Source organism: Hemibagrus wyckioides, linkage group LG22, assembly GCF_019097595.1.
Source record: "Hemibagrus wyckioides isolate EC202008001 linkage group LG22, SWU_Hwy_1.0, whole genome shotgun sequence".
Taxonomy (NCBI): domain Eukaryota; kingdom Metazoa; phylum Chordata; class Actinopteri; order Siluriformes; family Bagridae; genus Hemibagrus; species Hemibagrus wyckioides.
The window spans coordinates 11,029,599-11,052,333 of record NC_080731.1 but is presented as its reverse complement, the minus strand read 5'-3'; the positions used below and the strand labels follow the sequence as shown (position 1 = coordinate 11,052,333).

Genomic DNA, 22,735 nt, shown 5'->3' with positions numbered 1-22,735 from the left:
AAAATTCTATATTGTTTATTTGGACGATCAAATTTGAGGCACCCGGTCACATGGAAATTAATTGTTCGGATAGACTGATGGATATATTATTACATATGTTTAGATTTTCGAATTGAAAATGATTCATTTCATGATATTATTATTATTATAATATCTAACAATACACAATTGTAGAGAAATCTGTCCTCAATCCATACAAAGAATTCTTAGTGCAACGTATTGGATCGAAGACAAAAACATCTGTTATACCTTCCCCTCGAAACCTCTTCTAACCCTCACCCGTGACAGCAAAGCAGTAAAAAGTGTAATTAAGTGACTGCCAAAGAATTAACATACTCTAGAGATCCTTGCAATTGAACGGTTTTGATGACAAGTGAAACCTAACAGCTCATAAGGCTCCTTTTTTTTCTAATGTCAAAACACTTGCTCTCAAAAAAGTCATCAGTTATTCCTTTTCATTAATGGCGCTATTCATTTCCTAATGCAGTCCTTAAAGCATACAATGTCTACCAATGACGTTTCAGACGGCTTGGCAATAGTATGCTCAGAACACACTGGTGAGCCTGTATTGGACCTACACCACTGCTTGCATTTCTGTGCAAGGTCATTTTGGACATATAATATTGCTTGTCTGGCAAAGCAAGGGCAAAATCAATGGTGTGTATAATGATATAGTGTGTAATCCATGTCCATTTGATAGTTATCACAGCCCCATTAAACTCAAAGACATAGCCCACAGCACTGCGGCCGGAGAAGTTGTGCGATGCATGCGATTCTGTAGCGGCACCTTTCCATCCTGAGTAAACAAGCCACAATTAATCGCAGTGTGTAAATTTAACCCAGAGGCAAGAAGGCCACCTAAAGCCTTGCCACTAGACACCATCTTGGCAAATTGCCACACCTTATTTTTACTCTGACCTTTTCTGTGATTAGCAGTAGTGAGATTCAGCTGGCAGCACATACAATTCAGTCCAGAGCCAGGCTGAAAATATCGGCGGTTTCTGTTTTCACTTGAGATTATTGAAATCTTTGAGCATTTCAGTGTTTCTGTTGTTGAGTGAAATGGTTGTTGTGATCATATGACACACACAAAGGCATGTATAGTGATAGCTCTTCAACGTGTACTTAACACATTAGTGTCGATCAGTGTAGCTGTGCTTGGGTATTATGAGATTGGCCTCCACTTTACAAGCCCGGACATGTCTGTAAGTGTTTTTTTCCTGCTTGCTGGTTTGCTCAGTTAAATGCCCTTCAAATTTCCCATAAGTCCTCTTTGGACAATATGTCCAAACCAAGTTTATGAGAAAAGTAGTGCAGCAAAGCTAGCAAAAACTTGAGACTATGTCCTCAAAAAGCTGATCAGGGCATCTGGCCTCTTGCGCAGGCATTGGGGACTTAAATCGGTGCAAACGAACTGATTATTTAAGCGTAAAATGTGGTTTGGGCCAGGTGTGCGCTCTCAAAAGTGTGGCAGAAGACTCGAGTCAAAGCACGATTGCGAGGGACAGGTCGTGGCTGCGGTGAATGGGGTCTCTGAACCTTCCAGGTGCACAGGAGTGTTGACGGATGGAAGCAGGCTTCGGCACTGGCGCGAATTCTCTACAGGAGCCCAACAGGGCTTTATTCGCAAGGGACGCTCAGCCACACTTTGACTTGTTTTTTAAGAGCACATGTTTCCGAACATTTTTTTTTTCTTGTAGCAAGTTTTGTACCAAGTGCCGCATAGCGGTTGTGTATGTGTGTGTGTGTATTTGTGTTGTGTGTATGCGCGTTTAGAAACCATCCAACGGGGTCTTATTTGGCAGCAAGAGAATTCAACTACATCTTTAGCAAGCACCCGTAGGCGAGTTTGCACTGTGCTTCTCTTTGCACACTTGTAACCGCTCCCACACTTGAACAAGCAAGTGAATGTGTGTGTGTGTGTGTGTGGAAGTGTGAGCATGTCAGTGTGTGAATCCCACTGGGTTCCATAGTCTGCGCCGAGCTCCACTTTATCCCTTGTTGTTTTGCGACTCAAAGGCTGCCGTCCTTGTCTCTATTTATGCAGTCCTCGTTAAAAACCAATACACCCTCATTACAAGCAACGCAGGACTACGTCACTCTTTGAAGCAGGTTCCACTTCGGTGAAAAGCAGACTGATAAGAGACTTAAAGTTAGCTATATCCATGTATACAGCACATGCTCTATGTGCATCATCTCACTACCTCATTACCACATATTGTGTACATCTATACCATCATAAAGAGCGAGATTTCACAGTTTACAGAACCTAGGTGATGTCACTGAAACCTCACCAGGAATGTGGTACTCCACCAGTGGGGATCTCTTCAGAACGATTTCTTCTAGAAATAGAAATAAAAACGAAAGCAGAATTACTTTGATATATTCTGGGCCAGAATGTTCATTTAAATCATCAGTAAACAACAAAACAAACAAAACAGTTAATTAGATATTGAACTAGAATTAGATATTGAATTAGATATGTATTTGTAAGTTACCGCCAGATTAAGTCTCACCTGCTTTCTTTCTGTGTATCATTTATTTCCGGAATGCTCTTAAAATCGGTGAACATTTCTTCAGAGAGACTTCCTTTAAAAAATAAATAATAATTAAAGTGCAATTTACCTGCTCCATGACAGTAAAAATAATCAGTAAATGTGTGTGTGTGTGTGTGAACATATAAATAATAAATGAAAAAAACCTTGAGGTCTAAAGTTTATTTAAAATTTATTTAAAAATATTGTAGAATTTTCTTACCTGATTAGGAACACAATGTTTGGTTTGTATTTTTTTTCTTCGCTTCTCTTTTTGAACCCTATCAGATGGACAAGATGAAAAATGGAACAAATGTAGATAAAGGAAGGAAGAACAAGATACAGAGGAAACCTTAAGCGTTGACCTCTCCATACTTTTCCTCCTGCTGAGCCGTCCTTGCCCTGGAGCGTCCCACCACTCTTTCTGAGAGTGCAGAGATCAGGGGGCAAAATGTTTCCGTGTGTTGTGGTGTTGCTCGCCTTGGGCCATGCTATGATTTCCACCTCAGCCTCCTCCTTCAAGCTCCAGCCATGTCTCTCTAGCAGATATTCGTGACCGTCTACGCTCATAGCTTCATATCATTTCAAGAGCATCGTGCTGCTTCTTGTTGTTCTTGTTTAAGCCGCTCGGGATTGTTTTTGCCAGATGTGAAGCGTAGCCACATTCAAAGACGAGCAGCTGAAAGGAAGTTGTTTAGGAAGAAAGAAAGGAAGAAGAGATGTGTGGAGGAAGGGCTGTTCATTGGACGGCTGTCTTGCTGGGAGAAAGATGCAGGTTAAGTTACAGGATAGATCCATAATCAGTGAGACCAGAGACAAGTGAATGAGGGAATTAGAGGCCTGCTGTGCTGCCAGCACGTCTTATCTTTAGCTAAGAGACATGTGGAGAGGCAGCATGCTAATTGCTGTATTTTACTTCCTGCATGAGCAGGAAGCATTCATTTAGACAAGTGCAATGTCCTTTAAAAGTGAAGAAGGGTACGTATCTCATTTAAAAAAAAAAAAAACTGGTGTGGACTGAGGCGGTTTTTCTTCTTCTTCTTCTTCTTTTAGATAAAATGTAGTCAGTTAGATTGTGTTATCACTTACACCTACAGCATGCAACGATTTGGATCTCATTCATTATTAGGAGGAACTTACGATATAGTTTAGGGATACAGAAAAAATACGTTATTCAAATTGAAATAGATATGTTCTAAACAGATACGAATATAAATAGAAGATGATCTATTATTTTTTTTTCCTCAGAAAGTTTCACATGGTTGAAACCACAGATGGACGGTTGAATAAGCATACAGCTAGAGGTCATGTATCAGGCTCAAACAAAGACCACAGAGGTCCTTACACTGCAAAAAAATACGTTAGGAAGTGAAAATATCTTCAATATAGGCAGATTTATAGTATTTTTCACTTTTTTGATGTTATTACAAAACAAATATAAGGTTAGGCAGCATGTTTTAGATTCTATTAAGCTAAATATAATGTTTAATATTATTATAAAGATTTGGTTTATTTTATGATAATAAGAGGAAATATATAGATATAAATACTATGTAGATATTTTTATTATTTGTAGAGTAGTATCTGCCTGGTCATGGTCATGGTGGTTTAAATTCGGCTACCAGTTTGTTTTTATTTTGGGAAACTAAATTTGTTAAAAAATATTTTGGGGAGCTACAAACCAAAATAGAACAGTGAGAAGGATTAAAAACAGTCCTGTGCACATCTCAGGTTCTGAACTCGAGCGAAGACTCTGAAATCTGAGTGAGACGACACACCAAGAGACACCATTCTGATAGCGTTTCAAGTCAGGCCACGCCCACTTCTGGTTAAAATCTAAATGCAGATACAGATATGAATTTTTGGAGCAGTTACACAAATACAAATACAGACAGTACTGTTGCATTACAGCCACAGACAAACCCTAAAGGAGCAAAAATAATCATCTGGCATGTTTACGCTCCTCGGCTGTACACTTGAACATGGTGTTGTTTCACAGCTCATGTGTTTCTTCTGTGCATCTCTAGCCATCACACTGTCTCTGTGACATCTGCCAGAAGGACTCCAGAGTGTCATCCGGCCCTCTGCTTTACCTGTCCATGGCCTACAGCATGCCCAGAAGCAACATTCAAAAACTATTCTCCTCTGCAAGCTAGTGGACGCTCTTGTGAGGATGTCAGCACTGTACTTCTAGAAAGATCATGGGCTGATCACGTCAAGGCTGATTTGTGCCCGGCCCCAGGAGAGCCTAGCCTCGAGAAACTGCTGTTTGCTGTCATGATAAAAGGCAGGTATGTCATCAAGGCTGTGCGGAATGTTCCGGCTGGTTAGGTCAGCATCTATCTCTATCTAAATTTCTCTTGGCTGCACTGGATAGAGATATCACAGCTTTCTTGCTCTGTCAAATGAGTTTCTATGAATTTTTTGTTAGTTTGTTTCTTGAAAAAAAAGAGAAAAGAATCTATTTATCTGGAAAATATGAATACTTCTTTTCTTTGGATGCTTCCTGAGACAGGAAATGGTATACATGAGAGAAATGATACGCCTTCCTTTTTTATCATTTAAGCATCATATTTAATAGAAATAAATGACAGTCAGCATGAAGTCCAATCACTAACCGGTTTTAAATGTTATGTGTAGGAGTTTAACTCACACAGCAACTCACTGATAGCAAACCATCATTAAAACTTCCATTTTTCTATGTTTTATATATGTGTATATATATATATATATATATATATATATATATATATATATATATATATATAAATATATATATTTTTTTTTACATCTGTCATTTTCTCGTCTTGGCATTTGTGCTGGCGTTTGACAGGCGAGCGTTTTAATTCAGAAAGACATAAGTGTTAGTAGGATTATCTTTACATACTCTACTCGGATTAACCCTGGATGCTGCGGTATGGTTGTCACAAAAGATTTAAAGTAATAAGAAAAAGAAGTAATAAAGGATGTAGTTTATTTTGCAGCCAACTTAATAAAAATCCAGGCTTGTCTTTCGGAACTGCTGCAGTTGTATATCACTTATCGAGATTTAACAGTTCAGGTTTTGACTGCGAACGAACATTTCTTTTGCATTTATGTCTTTGCCAGAAGACATTAAGACATTAATGCATAATGTTGACTAAATTGTACCCTGTATTATTGTCATTTTTTTTCTCAGAACAGCTGTCCTTGCTCAAAACCGTCCAAAATGTAATTACTCCAATTTTGCAGTAGCTTCGTCTATAACGCAAAATTAATTAACAGCAAATGTTATTTAGGTTATCCATTCCCAATACTGTATATTCTGCATACTAATGCTTCACGTTTTCACACTTCCTTGCAATTTAATTACACGAGTAATCAAGTATCACTCATTAAATAAGTATCATTAAATGCAACAAATTTACTGGTTTAATTTGTAAGGATTATTTAAGCCACTTCTGAGCCTGTGAATCCCCCGTTCGTAAGTGGATTAATTAATTTGAATCAATAACTGCTCTCTTGCTTATCTGTAGCTGCGGATATCCAAACCAGAGCGTCTACAACTCATGTCAATTGTTAGGGTTTTGTTGTTGTTGTTGTTGTTGTTGTTTCAAGTCCCACAATTATACAGCAAGTAATCAAGCTACCACTTCATGTTGTGAAATAATATTTCTGTTTTAATGAATAATCGTCACGTTATTGAAACTGCAGCCTGCTTTTTCTTCATGCAGGTTCTTAAGCCGTTTACAGGATTTCAGCCCAATTCCATGCAAACTGAAAACATCTGAAACGATTCTCATTCCGAAAGTATGCGTTCCTCCGCTGATCAACATGAAATTGTGGAATAATATTTATGTAATTAGAGAATGTCAATATTTCACTCAGGCTTTGTTTATGTATTATGAAATGATATTTGACAAATGAGGCTGGACTTTCTGAGAGAGAAAAAACAAAGTGTTTAAAAGCAGATCAGTTGGAAAACCTGACTATAATAAATTTCTTTTCTTGTCTCTCGCTCTTGTGTTATGTTGTGGAATCTGTGGAGATCGAATTGCATTTCTGTTTGCATGTTTCCGTGTGTTACAAATGCACACATGGAGCACATGTGCTGACATAATGATCTGACCCTGCCGCTGATCCAGAGCTAAAGAATGGCGACGCATCACTTCGCACATTAGAGGACGTGCATGCTTTCTTTTTTCATTCTAAAATCATTTTTTTTAACTAAACTAAATCGTATTGAAAGTCCCAATAAGAGCAATTTTCTGTGACACACTTTTCTCATAGACAGCTGCTTTGTTAATGAAGGATTTGAATAATTGACTTATTCATAAATTAGCACAAAGATTCAGCGCTGGGAATATTAGCGCAGTACAAATTACCTAGCAAACTGTCTGCCGCCGCAGAAATTCACGGTATATGATAGAAATCAGTGAGGATCACATGTCTGTGTCGATATCAAAGCTGCCCAGGTAGAGTGACACTAAATATAATTCAGTGTGCCATTTAAAGGATGGATAACAGATGGTTTACAAGATCCAGTCTGTGTTTGCAAGGGTTTACATTATTAAGTTGTCACATCTGTCCTGGATGGCATATTCTGTATTTATCGCTGGGAATCAAAGAAAGTGTTTGTGAGTGAAGAGAGAGAGTGTTCAAAAGACAAAAGTAAGAGGGATGGCGAGGTAAGATATGATGCATGAAATTCGCAATATTTTCAGTTCGTGCCTTGAGTTCATAGCATAGTCGCTCTGCCATCAGCACCGCAGCTCATTTGTGTCAGTGAACAAGCAAGAAAAAAAAACCCAAAATCAAATCCTCAGACAATGTCATCAGATTCTCTCGGCGTGTTTGGCCTGGCAGCTGATCGCACGCCGAGTCGATGACTCGGAACAGGTAAACTTGCTGAGAAACCAAAAGCAGATGTTGTGCTTTAAAACCCCTGCTTAGATGTCTAATGACTCCTAAAGTTAAGGGCCGTTGATCTGGAACCACTTTGATTTGCCAGCAGAAATGGTGCATTGCACTCGTAATGAGAGGCATTACCTAATCACGATGGGTGTCGTGGAAACAAGAGCTTCTGAGAACCTCCTTTATGTAAAGAATAAATCACAAGTGTTGAGTGTATAATATCCAGTGCAGAAAGAGCTGAGGAAGAAAAGAACAGAGACTTGAAAAGGGTCTGAGTGTCATCTCTAAACTAGAAGAGTGTGTACAAGACAAGTGAATGAGGTGTGTGTGTATGCGTGTGTGTGTGTGTATAAGAAGGTCATAAATAACCACTTTATTATAATAAAAGAAATAATTAAATCTGCCAATCCAGCTAATTATTTTCATAATTAACTTCCAGGCATAGTCCAACTATGTGATCTTTTTAGAATTATTAATTTCTTGCTGGATGATTTGAGCTGGGCAGGATCATATTTGGTAGAGGTGACAATGACATAAATCTAAGGTCCAGTCAGAGTTATACTACGTTCACACGTACAGAAACTCGCAGCAACAACATGACCGGAGATCATTCATTTTCCGTGAGAGTTGGTGACTTTCAGCGAAATGAGCGACAGCAACCGTTGTGGGCGTGTCCAATGACATGACAAAGTTGGGCAAAGTTTAACTTTCTGCAAATATGGAGTGACCTTGTGCAGTGACTACTCATGATCTGTAACAAAGAGCATACACTACTTCATGTCATATGAATTTATTTCAGCAAAAAAGCTGATTTGTTGTCGCATGATTGCTAGTTGCTACACCCACTGATAAACGTTATTGCTATGGCAACCTGTATTAAGAATGGTGACTTCACAGTACAGCGACTTGCAGCGATAAAATCACAGTATTGCTGCTCTTTGTGTCTGAGCTTCTGTGAGGGGAAACTACATCTAGCTAGCATTTTTAACAACATTTTTTATTTAAAAACAAAAGTGTGATATTTTCTAGCCCTTGTTCAGTGGGCCAGTTCAGGTTGCCAGGATGATGAAACACCCACACAGTTCAGATCAGGCAGAAAAAGGGAGGGTTTTATATTTCTTAACTCTACCACTGGTAAATTCTGATTATGAGTCTTAATCACAATGTTTGTTAATGCTTGAATCCTTTATGTTGGTTCTTCTGGAAGGTTCTAAGAAGAACCCTGAAATCCCGCTATTGTGTTTTTGCCAGTCAGAAATGATGCCTGTCCACTAGTCCTTATTTACATCTCATGAAGTTATGGGAATTCTGTGTCACAGCTGCTTCATACCCGAAGAACTCCAACTCAATAAAATCCTCATCCTTTGGCCACGCCCACTCCCCAACCCCACCCGAGCCCATTCCTCTCACCCTGTTCAATTTGGACAAATTTGTCATTTGTTCATTCAACTCATGTTTATATTGTGCTTTTTTCTGATTTAGCTCTTTGTTACATGTTGTTTGTTAATATCAGCATTACTAAGCTTGTATGTTGGCTAGTTTGACTGTGTATGATTCTTCGTTTTTTGTCCTCATATTTTCCCCTTCTCTTTTGTTGCTCTGTTTTTATAGTTCTAGTTGTATACTTTTGAGAGAATTTACAGTTAGAGTTTTATTCATTTTAAACACATGGCTTGTCTAAAACAGCATCCAGTTCAGCTCTTTGTCAGGAATCATCTATATAAATGTTTATCTATTTATCTATTAAAACATTACAGGTTTTAAAAAATACCTATATTTTACTATGACAATATTCAGATTTCCAACATTATTTGGGATTTCTTTTATACTATAATTATACATGTTTCTCCTGCTATACTATGATACTGATATTGATTATTTAATAGGATGATTATTTATCAGTCTAGAACAATTTAAACAGGCTTAGAACAGATATGAGTTCGATCATCATATAGACATTTCTCTCTTTTCAAAATATAGGGTTGTCCAAGTATATAGCTGGATAGAAAGACCACTAAATAGTTTTTAATTGTTTTATGTATACTGGGAAATAAGCAGGATATAAGGTATGAGTATGAAATCAATTATGAAATGAAATTACACACACACACACACAGACGAAAAAAAAAACATTCACAATCATTAGCTAAGCCCGTTGCCTGGCCAGCTTAATAATGATGCACTGGGAAGAGTAATTATTTAGTTATAGCTCTCCAGGTAAGAAAATCAGACATAAGAGCTGGAGTCGAAAAGTGTGCATGAGTATAATTTCAGAAAATAAACTTTCCTCTCCAACTCTCAGCAGTCAATTGACTAAGTGACCTTTAAGTGTTGCCACTGCTGGATTTAAAATTGACAGTGTGAGATGCTAATTGTTTGGAGAGGAGAAGCTAGTGAGACCAGTGCAGAGAGACCGGTGTTTTCCTTCTTTTGTTTTTCTTCTTTCTATGGTGCAGTGAATTAACGTAGATTTCCTTCCATTTGTGTAAGCCTCGGTCAAGAAATTACAGTCTGCTCTCCCCACCGTGCAGCATGTTTTCACAGATTAGATATTGTGCAGAAAGATTCATTACTGAACAAGTAACACACGATCTCCACCCCCGTTTCTGCCTTTGATCTCATGATGCGCTTCAACGAGAAAGCGAATGTGATTATGGACTAACATATACACTTTTCAACACAAAAACGACTACAAAGTGCAAGCCTGTGCATGTACTTGGGGAAAAAAAATAACTAAACAGGACTATTTCTCAGCAAAACAAGACATGATCTTTGCCAAACCAGTCCCTGCGAGGTTTTTCAAGGACCAGAAAGCATACTCCTACTGTTTTTTCTGTGCTGAACAGCTCCCTGTGTCCACTCTTTCTCTCTGGAATCATTTGGTGGTCACATTCTGCACATAATAGCTAGCCCTTATAACAGGCTTTTAGCTATTGTGCGATTTTTAGTGACCCTATTTTTCTGTTTGAGTGGCAGACACTTTAACCTAACGGACCTTAATGCTGGTACCCTTCAGGGGAGGTAATTGCACTCTACATCCATCTGTCCTGACCTCTTTCACCCTTGCTGAGCTCCACCAAGAGCTGGCTTTTCAGCAAGGCAGCTGGACCAAGGTTCGGCCAAAAAGGCGGAAAAACAGATTTATACAATGATACTTGACGAGCACTGTGCTGTCATAATTCTAAAACCATGAACATGAGGACTGTGGTGGAGTTGAAGAACCCAAAATGTCTTTAAGAATCTATAGAATAATGGGCTTCTTTTAGAGTTATTTTAGAGATGTTTTCATTGAGGTGGTCCGAGAACTGGATTTAACCAAGCATTTCATTTCCATTAGAAAGTGCATATTGATCCACCATTGTGATATTGCTAGTTTGGTTGGTCCTAAAGCAATTTTTCTGGCTTTTGGTAAAAGCCATTTTCTAGATTTTAAGATTTCTGAACCCATTTTGGATGAAGAAAGAACCTTTTCCTCCAGATGCAAGTGTAAAATGGTAATTTCATGACTTGACCTGAACCCTTTATATTCCTGTCCTGCATCTTCCACATCCCAAATGTGCACTTACCCATTTCCTCCCTTTAAGAAATATAGACTAACCAACAACTAACCAAATACAACAAATAGTAATGCATAGGACAAGCAGAATCTCTGTCTGACCTTTTAGTTATATAATGTCTTTTGACAAGTAGGCTCAGCAATAAGAAAACTGAATGTTTACACTTAATGCATTTCACAGGCATTGGGATGCGCCTCCAAGGTTTACCATACCTCAAACTCTATGTCTTATCTGTCTTAGTGGAATAATTAGTGTGCATGGATAACAGACATTATTTTCACAAGCAGGTATGTAGAACACGCTGGCTAACACAACACAAAGTCACATCATATGGTTCAACATGTGGAGAACTGTACAGCCAAAACATTGATCAATCACAGCTTAAGCAGACATTAAGAAGTATAATAGAAGGATAATGATTATATACTTGTTCAGTAAACTTACTATGTAGTATTGAACTTAACTAGCTTATAGCATCATCTTACAGTAATTAAATACCTCTTTTATCGTATTTTATTCTAGAGAAGTGCACTGCAGCTTTTAATTGCTTGATAGATTTGATTGTGCATTTATATTTTGTTTGCCCCCCCCCCTTTTTTTAAAACGCTCACATACCCCAGTGTTACCTAACTGTGTTTATATGTTTGTATTATGATCATGAATATCAGCCAATGTGATGCACATATCTAGCATGGGGCTTAAAGAACTCTTGGCTTAAAGAACTCTTAATCCACAGGTGGCCATTCTGAGTATTCTGAAGACATGGGAGAGAAAACTGTGCAGCTGTGACCCTCTTGTTCGAGTTTTCCACCTCTCCACCATTCCTAGTCCCCATGCCTTCATCTGTCACTCGGGACGCCTGCCGTGCCAGCGTCACGCCAACCATGGCAAGATTAGAAAATTGCCCAAATGGTAGGGTGGAAAGGTATAATTGAAAATGGCAAAGGGGGCTTAATGGGGGCAGATGTTTGAAGTGAGTGCGCTACGCTGTTAAGTATTGCAGAATAGAGGCAAGGCAGGCCTCAGAGGGCCACTGCACACAACGATTACTCTCCATGTCAGGACTCCAGGACAACGGCAGGCTAAGAAAGCCTGGCAGACAGTGCGCAGACAAACAAGAACGGCGCTTAATCATGGAGATTACTGTGCCGCCACTGCTGCCATGACAGGGACTAATTGAGGGAATGTGAGACACCTTCTAATGAACATCTAATTAAAACCAACTGCATGCTCCAAGAAAGAACTTGAAGAACTTACTTAGGCAAATAAGACAGGCGTTTTCTTTCATCGCCTTTTATTTACTCAGAGTTTGAGCTGAGAGAGATGGATGATGTAAAAGAACTGCTATGTTTCTTTTATCTTTTCTTTTAAAAAAATTATCCATTTAAGTTGTACAGCCAGTAAGGTTTTTTTTTTCTTTTTACATATGACCCATAATTTTTTCCACTTATTCTATTTAGAAGTTAAACATCCTTGTGGTTCCATAATGATTTGTCCAATATCACCTTAAAAAGAGCTGACAGTCAGGTCAACACCCTAAACCTCTCCAATGAGTTCTTTGTTATGTCAGTGCTAGCATGGAATTCTGCTAAACTCAAACTCTATCCTTTGAATTAAACCATAACTTTACCACAAATTCCCAAAATGCAAAAAAAAAAAAAATGAATCTGCTCCTTTTGGTTGGATTTGGATTGTAGGAACTGAAACTTCAGCAGAGATCTTTCCACTGAGTGTGGGTTTGATGTGTTTTCAAAGAAAGGTGTGCTGATGATGGTACATGTGTTTTCCTTGCTTTTCATTGACTTTGCAGAATGGAGAATGCAAAATGGAGGTTCACGCTGGGCTTTTCTCCGTATTTTCTCACTCATTTTCTGTCGATTTTCTTCCCTCCTATCAATGCCAAAGCTGCAGGAGCATCTGAATTGCATCAGAAAATGACCCTTCGCAGGCAGGGCATGTGACAACATTATTAGGAACATTATAATGTGAAGGGTTTTTGGGGCTAATATGGATGGCACTGGTGCCCATTTAGCTGTGAAAGGTGGACATAACAGCACCCACTCTGAAGACATGTGTTAGAGACGCGTGGGGTTCTCTACCTGACAATTTAGTGGTTACTTCTCTATAATTGGGACATCACCGGGCAGTTTTCCCCAGAAAACATGTCATAGTTTGGCCTGGTTATCGTTTTTCCTTGCCAGAGCCTTTAATGCACTCTCAAACAACTTAACTCTTGCATATTTTGCTTATGTCGATCTGACCTCCACCATTTACTCTGGTAAATATATTGCATTACAAATTGCATAACTTCGTTAAAATCTCTATTACTTGTTGCTAGGCACATGCGTCTGGGTTTATACATTTTATTTTTCTTTCAAAATCAATCCCAAACAGTACAACATAGCTCTTCCCCAGCCACAATTGAGCTTCAGTGAAATAATATAGAATTTTCCATCTTAAGCACGAGTTGTTTCTTTGTGTTGTGGGACTTTAATTCGGGGGTAGGCTGTTGGTCTTGACCACTAAATATTGGGTTTTCCCATCTATTTTTCTCAAGCCCAGTCCAAGACAGTTAGGGATACTGCATTCTCTATCATTTAGAATAATCTGCAGAAAAAGAATAACAAAATCAGTCACTCAGACCTCTTGATGTGGCAGTAAGTATACTTTATACCTCATTATCAGGAAAAAAATTTACACACAGGACATCATTAATAGTATATTATTATTAGTATGTGTAATGCTTAGTAAATTTCTATAATCTGTGATCAATAGTGGTAGCAATTATCTTTGCACATGCCACCATTTATTTACTCTTATATTGTGGTCATTGTGGCTTTAGGTAGATGAACTCAATTCTTAACAATAACCTTATAAAAATACAAATGAGTCTAAACATATAGACGCATATAGCCATGTGTTATTGTGCAGAATTTGATTCAACGGTCCTGTTAATTGGCTTAGCATAACAAATCTATCTGGCATCACAGTTACATGATCTAAATCTATGCAGAATATTCGAAATGCCTGGAGTTTGTTGAATTTTTTTTATTTATTTATTTTTTGCTAAATTGTGACCCGAACTATCTGCTACACTGTTTTAGTGAAAGTCAGCAAGTAGCTATTAGAGGAAGCCTTAAGGTCTAAATCCAATTTTAATTTCACACCACAGCCGCTTTAAATGATGACTGACACTGCTAGTGTAGCTATTAATTGATAAACACGGACATTTACTTGAAGAAGCTAAATGAGACTTGCTTAATCAAAGACTTTTTGAATTTCGCCCCTGTACTTAACCAGCTAATATATTTGACACATCTTTTAATTCGGTGATAGTTAGTGAGCTGCCTGATTGGCCAGGCTGTCACTTTAAAAAGGAATGCCTGGAGCTGTTCGCTTGCTGGGTGGAGAGAGAAATGAGCCTCGTGAGTGATGTCTGTCTCGAAGTGTCCGCTGGATTGAGAGCTATTATGGGAACATTTATTATGACACCTAAATTGTCAGATGCAAAGCACGGCCAAATGCACCATGAAATGGACCTGAGAAGACCTCACTCTTCACACCCCATCTGTTCTCCCTGCCATGCGATCTTCTGAGCGAGAAGATGGAGCTGCCAAGAGTCCAAGCTGGAGAGAAGCTGAAGGCTTTACATATGTGAAGATGCTATATACTGAACTTAGCTGAAAGTACTTAGCCAATAAAAGTTGCAGGGAAAATACTGTATATTTAGAATAAAATCTTCACTGCACTCATGTGTTTCATGATTAAATTCTTTATCCTGGTAGGTGGATTGGATCATTGGAGATCAGGATCTGCTTGCAGTGAGTGACTTTTATTGAAGATGCATTAGATTAATCTCTATTTAAAAAAATCATTTTATACTTTTTGCCCATTTATTATTATTGTTATTATTAATTTGTAAAAACTAGTACAGCTCAACACATATCTGCTTCCCTTCTGTTACCAGCTGTAACACTAAGCACACAGACTAATCCAAACCTGATTTACAGCGAGTGGTATATTCAGAATAATAAAATAGATGAGTAATAGACGGATCGATGTTTAACATGCTGTGTAGTTGATTTGGTAAATGTAAGAGCTGGCATGTACTGTAGCAGACGTTAAATATAACTGCAGCAGTCTTTGCTAATATACTGCTAAAGCAAAGCCATGAATTCCCTTGTTTTTTTTTCTGGGTATCAGTGTTCTATTATGAACAATACCAGGTAAATCCACCCACAAACGAGTGGTGCTATAAGAGTACTTTGCAATTAGGAAATTGTTCTTCTAAACTTTTATCTCGTCACGTGTCAGTGTACATGATTTTGCGCATACACTACATGATTTGTAACCCAATGTGTACGCATTATTAATCCATCGTAAAGCATATATCTAATTGCAATTGAATCCACATCACTAGAATCAATCTATGATACAGAGATGACCTCAGTGACGGGCCCTTCACTGATTCCCCTTACCTAGAGGTGAGTGCCTCCCATCTAATTAGGAGATAAAAGCTGCCACTTACCATGGGCTTTAGGGCTCGTTCAGACGCACATACACAGATACAATCAGGTTACCATGGCCACCTGCCAGCGTGTCCGGATCGCAGTACATCTCTATCAGGACTAAAGGAACTGCATCTGCCTCGCAGCATTATGCAGCCGGGGAAAGGCGGTATTTTTAGCATGCATTGTGTTTTCGCTACTTGCCTATTTAGGTACTTTGCGCGAAGCAAGTGATATCAGCATTAAAGTCATGGGCAACCTTGTTAGAGGTGATAATATTGAGCTAATATTACTGTTACTGTACTCTGATAAAAAATACAATGATACATAAGGTTTTATTAATAAATGTGTTTAACTGTTCTTCATGTATAATGTCAGAAGTTGACATTTTTACCAAAGGCTATAGGTTGTTTTCTTTCTTCTGCCATTAACGAGAGGGAATCATAGCACAGAGAGAGAGAGGAGAGAGAGAGAGAGAGAGAGAGAGAGGAGTGGGGGTAGGAACACTTCCATTCATGTAGCAGCAGGATGGTTGTCATCAGAGTGAGGATCTTGGTGCCAGCTTGTGGCTGTCTGTGGATGCTGGCAACTGGCGCAGTAACGAGGGGGGAAAAATAGGCCGAGCCACCAGCAATAATCCTGCCTTCAAAAGATCCAGATGGCTAACCTTTCAGTCAAAATATTGTTTTTGGAGGGAGGTGTTCAGACTCCCACCCCTCTCTTTCTTCCCTCTCTCTCTCTCTCTCTCTCTCTCTCTCTCTTCTTTTTCTCTCTCTCTCTCTCTCTCTCTTCTCTCTCTCTCTCTCTCTCTCTCTCTCTGTTACTCTCACCTGCTGTGCTTTATCAGATTTTGGGGTTCTCCTCAGGAAAACAAACAGTCATCCAAATGTTCCGGAGCTGTATGGGTTTGAGTGGGAAAAGTGTATTTGTTGGGGTTGTGTGTGTGTGTGTGTGTGTGTGTGTGGAAGGGGATGTGGGCTCCTCTCAGTCTCCTGGGCAGGACACACACAGAGCGACTCTGTGTGGAGAAGAGGGCCATGACACAGCTCACACCACTCAGCGCCATGGATAAAGGGCTCTCCATGAGCTAACACACACACACAGACACACACATATACATATACAGAAAGCGAGACATGTTAGTCATCTTCAGGAATGAATCATTGTTCATATTAGCCATTGTTCAGTAATTATTATATGTCTGGAATAACATGGTTTTCTTTTGAAAACTCGTGCCAACAATTGGGCACTATGTAATATTTTGCTGCTATTTATAATAAATGCAAGCTATTCCGACTCCCAAGCATTAATAATCAGCCAGATTTGAAGACATTATTTTCAGTAGAAAAAGTTGCCACCAGGTTATATTGTGTTACACCACATTAACTTGGCACTAACTGTGCTGTTATAAAAACAGTTGTAAATCACGCTAGGGTCCACATGAATCTGTCAGTGGCTTCATCAAGATAATTAGTCCTAATTTGCTGTTGATGATTTAACTAAAATTCTAATTGCACAGGAGGCGTTCTCTGGAGGCATGCCGTTTTGGACTTCCTGTTGCTCTCGTGTCACCTCCATGAAGGTGGTCAACATGGTGCAGCCATAAATTAGGCTATATGAGTCTGTACACATAGACATGCACTCACACGTACACACATACACACATGTGCACAAACACATATATATAAAAATTATGTATGCTCCCCCACGCTTACACTCACGCACAAAACAAAACCTGCTCTCATTTGCACTTCTTCTCCCCTCGAGCACACACAGGTCGAGTCAGGGTGCTCCGCTGGGGGAGCCGCGGTGGCTCCTGTGGTCGATGGCTGGGGCGTCTCGGCCTGTTGTGCGTTGCCACAGTCGCTCTTGCTCCTCCAGAGCCGTGCAGACAGCCAGGCTCCTGTGAGCTGTTGCAGTTGCTGTCCCTCTGAGTGGAACACACAGAACGGACTCACAACTTTTTGACTCTCGCGCTGGCCACAAACCCCGGCCAGCAAGAAACGCAAAGAGACAGAAGAAAAGACAGAGGCCTCCGCTAACAATTTAGTTAGCAGGATGTTTTCCGAAATGGTCACGTTATAAAATCGTTCAGTCCGATGGTTTCTTTATTTTTTATTTTTCCGGAGAAAGTTTTATATACCGCTTTTTAGTTTCTTTATATGAACGCTAATGTTTCCATATCTAATTAGGAATACTATCATTACTGCAACAAATGTATTTAGAACAGTGCATGGATATTATTTTGTAATGTTATAACTTGTTAAACAGGAAAATGCTAATAGTGTTCTTTAAATGAGTTTTAACTGACCCAAAGATTTAGCTAGCAGAGTTTATTGCTCAAAGGTTACAGAATTTTGTTCTGTCTTTTCATTCTTTTTATATGTTTCTCCATTTCTCTCTGGCATTGGTTATAAATAACATACAGGGCAAGACTTCATGCTATTCGCAAAGCACAAAAAATCTCAGAAAGAGAGAAATTATAGGAAAGCATTTGGGATAAAGTGTCTTTTTGCCATTGATGCCTACATTTTTCCTAATTTTATTACGCGTTCAAAAAAAAGAAGAAGAAGTAAAGAACATTCATGTCTAATATAAGTGAAATCTTGCCTGCTTATCTTCAAAGATTCCACCAAAAATCCTGTCACTGCCCAGAGCTGCACTCTATCCCCAGTGTTATTACAGTAACTGTGCATTTTCATGGTTTTTTGTCCTGCATTTCACAGCAATTACATCCCCATTACACTCACGTAACATTAGCCACCTATAACAACAATGATTCCGTCATACTAAAACAAAACCACCAATGGGCTGAAATCCCTTGGACACTGTAAATACTATTACAGGGTCGATACAAATAGGATGGGTCCGAGGAGAATGGGATTTCCCGGACCCACTGGGAATTCTTGTTTGATGCGGGAAAGGCGAATTCCGCGCGGTTCTGCTATTTCGGGGAAAGCTGGACTTTAATGAATATATCCTTCGGAAAGTGTGTATGAAGCCGGTGATAGGAAACAGTGCTAAAGCATACATTTTCAAGGGTAAATAAATGACAACCGATCAATGTGACATTGGATAGTTGTGGTTGGAGGGTTGGCATACCTAAAACGTACAAAAATAACTAGCCGTACGGTAACATATCGTAATTTAATTGGACTAACGTGGTCTATCAGCCATTCTGAATGTTGAGGATGGACCAGATACATATCCTTGTTAGTGGATTTCACAGAATGAGGATTTGTTTCTTTCTGGCATGCTTTCAGTTGAAATAGGGTAGGGGTGAGCAGTAATCCTGGGCATGAATTCCACCAGTGACAAAGGTCTGGGTGATACTGATACCTCTAAAGTACTAAATATACTCTCTGGCCTGGAGTGGCATGAACAGGTGGAGAATGGGCATTGCCAAGTGCTTGTGTCTCTATACCCCAAATCTTACAGGTCGCTTTTTTTGGCACAGGGTGTGTGTTTTTGCGGGCTGGAGGGTGGGGGTTTGGTCTTCATGTCAAAGTGTGTGTATGACACCCTGTTCAGAGGCGAAAAAGGATCAGGGGAGACAACCCAAATCGGGTGGTTACCGTTCAAAGCCAGCTGGTCTGGCTTAATTAATGCAGGACATTTTTTTTGGTGTAAAATATTGTGTAGTCTAGTGAATGTTTGATTAACCTGGCCCACAGCAGGAACTGGAGGGTGTGACTTCCTGGAAAAGCACGAAAACGACACGGGTGAGTTTTTCTCCCCCGACTTTCCCCTTCCTCCTTCCATTTCAGCCGAGTTAAAAAATTGTGCCCATGGAAAATTTGGGGACGGTATTATAGCTAAACACTGGGATTTTTTCCTGGTACAGTTGTGTTGAGCAAACAGTTACTGCTATTTTGTCATTTAAATAATATTCCAGTTTGGCATTTTATTGCTGTGAAGCATGCACTTTAAGATTTTAATATCAAGATGATTGTTTTTGAAGATTAGGAATTATATGTAAATTAATTATTCAGTGTAATAATAGGATGTTATGTCATCATATATTGGGGTATTTTATTTAAAGCTTTTAGTATATTAATTTAAAGTCGTGCCACAAATATATAATGTCAGCTAAAAAAGAAGAAAAAGTTAAAATAAAAAAAATAGTTAAACTATGTGAAATTCCAAAAAGTTTTACAAATATTATTATTTTCTTTTATCAGTGTATTTTTTTCAATCTTGAAAATGTTTTTTTTTTTTTTTTTTTTTTTAATGCTTAAGGCCATTTGATGTTTTTTAACCTTTGTCAATTAGTGTGATAACAGCCTTACTTTCTTATTACAGAAAGTGTAATATGATATGAAGCACAAAACTATTATAGAAAAATATATTATACTGTACGCTCAGTGTCAGGGTTTCATATTGAGTCAGAAGGTATTTTGGAAATAATAAAAAATAAATAAATCTAAAAATAGGTTTCTGTTAAGTACATATATATGAAGCACTGTTTATGGCACTGAACATTCTTTACTCTGTGTATTATGTATTTCAAGGACGGCTGTTGAAATAAAAGTTCAGGAGCGGTCAAAGAGTGACCTAATATGGTACTGCGAATGTATGAAGCATTGTAAGTGCCAGTTAAGTGCATTTCATACAGTTTTATGAATGTTTCTTTTCTGCCCATCCAAAGTGATTTCATTTCATGTGAACACATCAAATAATTAAAAAAAAATCTTCCTACCAAAAAAAAGTGAAGAAAAGAAATATGAGTAAATAAACAATAAAAAAAAAAAAGCTGATGGCAATAAGTTATGATAGAAAACTACTGAAAACAAACATTAATATCAACCCACTCTTCAACCCGATGAACATGCCCAAGATTTATTTACATTTGCAGAATTATATTTCTGATGCAGCATTTTTGGAAGAAGTGCCACTGACAAGATCTCTGTCATCTAATCCCTCTCTTCCTGGGTGTTCAGGCAGTGCCGTGTCGCTTCCCCTAGGAGACTGAGGCAAGGCAACTATGACCCAGTTTACAAAAGCTCCCCTGCTCCTCATTTGAAAACTCCCCCTTCTCCGCCACACAAATCTTTGATCAGAACGGCGGCTGGGGAAGAACGCTGTTGTTTTCTTACAGCGAAAAGGGTGCACTCTTTGCCGTCGATCCTCTCTTGGCCCTTTGAGGCACTATCTGACGCCTGAACAGTAGCTGTGTAGAAATATTGTTTGTGTTTGCGTGTGTTCTTACCTTTTTTCACAGCTCTTTCAGGCTTATATGAAATTTTTAGCGACTGAAAATGATCTTGGTCTTTTTCTAGAACAATGGTTGTTCTAGTATAGAACTGCTGATGATACAAGCAGGTGACCAAGACAGTAGAAATGGAGCAATTTCAAAGTTTGAAATAAAAGCTGTCACGTTTGAATAAATACATCCATTAATCACAAAACCCTGTTGTTGAAACAGAAAGGAACCCCCACGTCTATTTATATTAATCCTAGTCGGCATGTGGCTTTTGCAGTAGTGACCATGTTGCCTTTTGCAGATCCAGATGCCATCTTCTTAAGTTACATGGCCCATATTATAGTCTGTCAAGTAAGTATTTCATATTTAACACAAATGTCTAATTAACTGTGACATATTAAAACACATGGAAACAGTCACGGAGATGAAGTGGAAAGTAAAAGAAGTCACATTCTTCCAGAGTAATTCTTTTATCTCTCTGTGTGTTATTCATTTATTCTTTCATTCATCACTAATGATGGGTCATGGTGGATATAGAGCCTATCCAGGGAACACTGGGGGGTGAGGTGGGAATACATTCTGAATGTGACACAAGTACATCCCAGAGCCCCATAAACACACATGATTTTTCACAGCTATGGGGTTATTTCAGGTTACGAGGTTGTTTTTTGTGTTTAAAGTAGTGGGAAGAAACCAAAGAACCCAGAGGAAATCTAGACATAGGGAGCACATGGAAAATTCTTTCTTTCTTTCTTTCTTTCTTTCTTTCTTACTTACTTTCTTTCTTTCTTTCTTTCTTTCTTTCTTTCTTTCTTTCTTCTCCATCATACACTTACAAAACATAACACTTCACCACCTTTTGATCTCAGGCTTATCTCTCTTGCCTGCCTGATGTCTGATCCTGTTTGAATAAGCATGAGCCTAGGGTGATTCTGATGCCGCAAAGTGCTTTAGATGGCACCTGGTTTCGTAAATCTGCCCTGCACGAGAGCTTGTCTGACTGCTGTGTCACGCCGAGTTCCAATCCATCTATGTGCACCATGGGAGAACCTCTGTATCGCCTGTGTGGGAGGAGAGTTGAGTTTTCCTAGCAGCAAATGGTCCCAGATGGCTTTAGATTCTTATCGTTAATCAAGGGTGAGTGGATCTCACCGCAAACACAACTCCAGTTTATTTGAACAGCATATTATTGGACCTGGCAAGGTTTAGTAAGGAAATCCAAAGAAAATCTTTACAAGTGAATTAAAAAGTACCTGAGTCGTTAGAACAAATACACAAACTGTCATCGTAAAAAAGTCTGTGATCTGCCATGCTCTTTGTGAGCACGTGTATTAAAGGATAGTTCAAACACTGTTAAAAGTGTGTTACATGCTGTGTGGGGTTGTGTTAGACTATCCAGTGCCATGAATCTGCCTGTAGTACATATGCTCTAGTCTCAGGGGTCATCGAGCAATAAGGCCACACTATCATGGCCAAGCAGGACTTCGGGCTCAAGGTGAGGGGAGCTACATGAGACTGATTCTTCACCGTAGGCTGAATTATTCAGCAGAGGGGGAGAGTTTTCTTTACCACCTGAAGGGTGTTGGGAGCAGCTGGGTTAAAGCAGCACAATAGCTCCTTATATACTGTATTTCACTGCTGTGCTTCTGTGGCCAGCCAAAGAAAGGGAGAAAAAGAAACATAGAAAAAGCAGAATAAGAGGCAGACAGAAAGAGAGAGTGAAAAAGACGTGAAGGGGGGGGGTGGATTCTCAAATATGAAAAAGTAAAATAGAAGCAAAAGCAAACAGAAGGGAGGGTGTTACACATGTTTCAATGTATTATAGCTATCATTCAAATGTCAGACAACAATAAATGGCAAATGATTAAAATCCTCAAAGCAGCTTGTATGATTTATTCGAAACAGTCCATTTGCCTTACTGCGGTTTAATTTTATAGCACGCATACCATATATATACTGTCTGCTCCAGTAAGTAATGTATGGCCAGTTTAGTCTATTTGCCAGGACATGTAGGTTTTTCCACTGCGTGTCCATAATACA

The 22,735-nt window shown here is 38.9% G+C and overlaps 1 protein-coding gene and 1 long non-coding RNA gene across 3 annotated transcripts in view; one reads left to right on the top strand and one right to left on the bottom strand.

Annotated features, from left to right (window-relative positions):
• Positions 1–5,139, bottom strand: part of LOC131343090 (uncharacterized) — a 28,615-nt gene extending 23,476 nt beyond the window's left edge. For both annotated transcript variants that reach the window (XR_009203103.1, XR_009203104.1), the window contains exons 1-4: positions 2,910–5,139; positions 2,758–2,815; positions 2,517–2,589; positions 2,295–2,342 (exon numbers count right to left, since the gene is read on the bottom strand). This is a non-coding gene — a long non-coding RNA (uncharacterized LOC131343090). The remainder of the gene's footprint in view (positions 1–2,294; positions 2,343–2,516; positions 2,590–2,757; positions 2,816–2,909) is intronic.
• A 13,881-nt stretch (positions 5,140–19,020) lies between these two features.
• The window catches only part of mef2cb (myocyte enhancer factor 2cb), a 65,096-nt gene continuing 61,381 nt past the window's right edge, over positions 19,021–22,735 (top strand). Inside the window, exon 1 of the mRNA XM_058375211.1 lies at positions 19,021–19,214. The gene's annotated coding sequence lies outside the window, so the exon portion shown is untranslated. The remainder of the gene's footprint in view (positions 19,215–22,735) is intronic.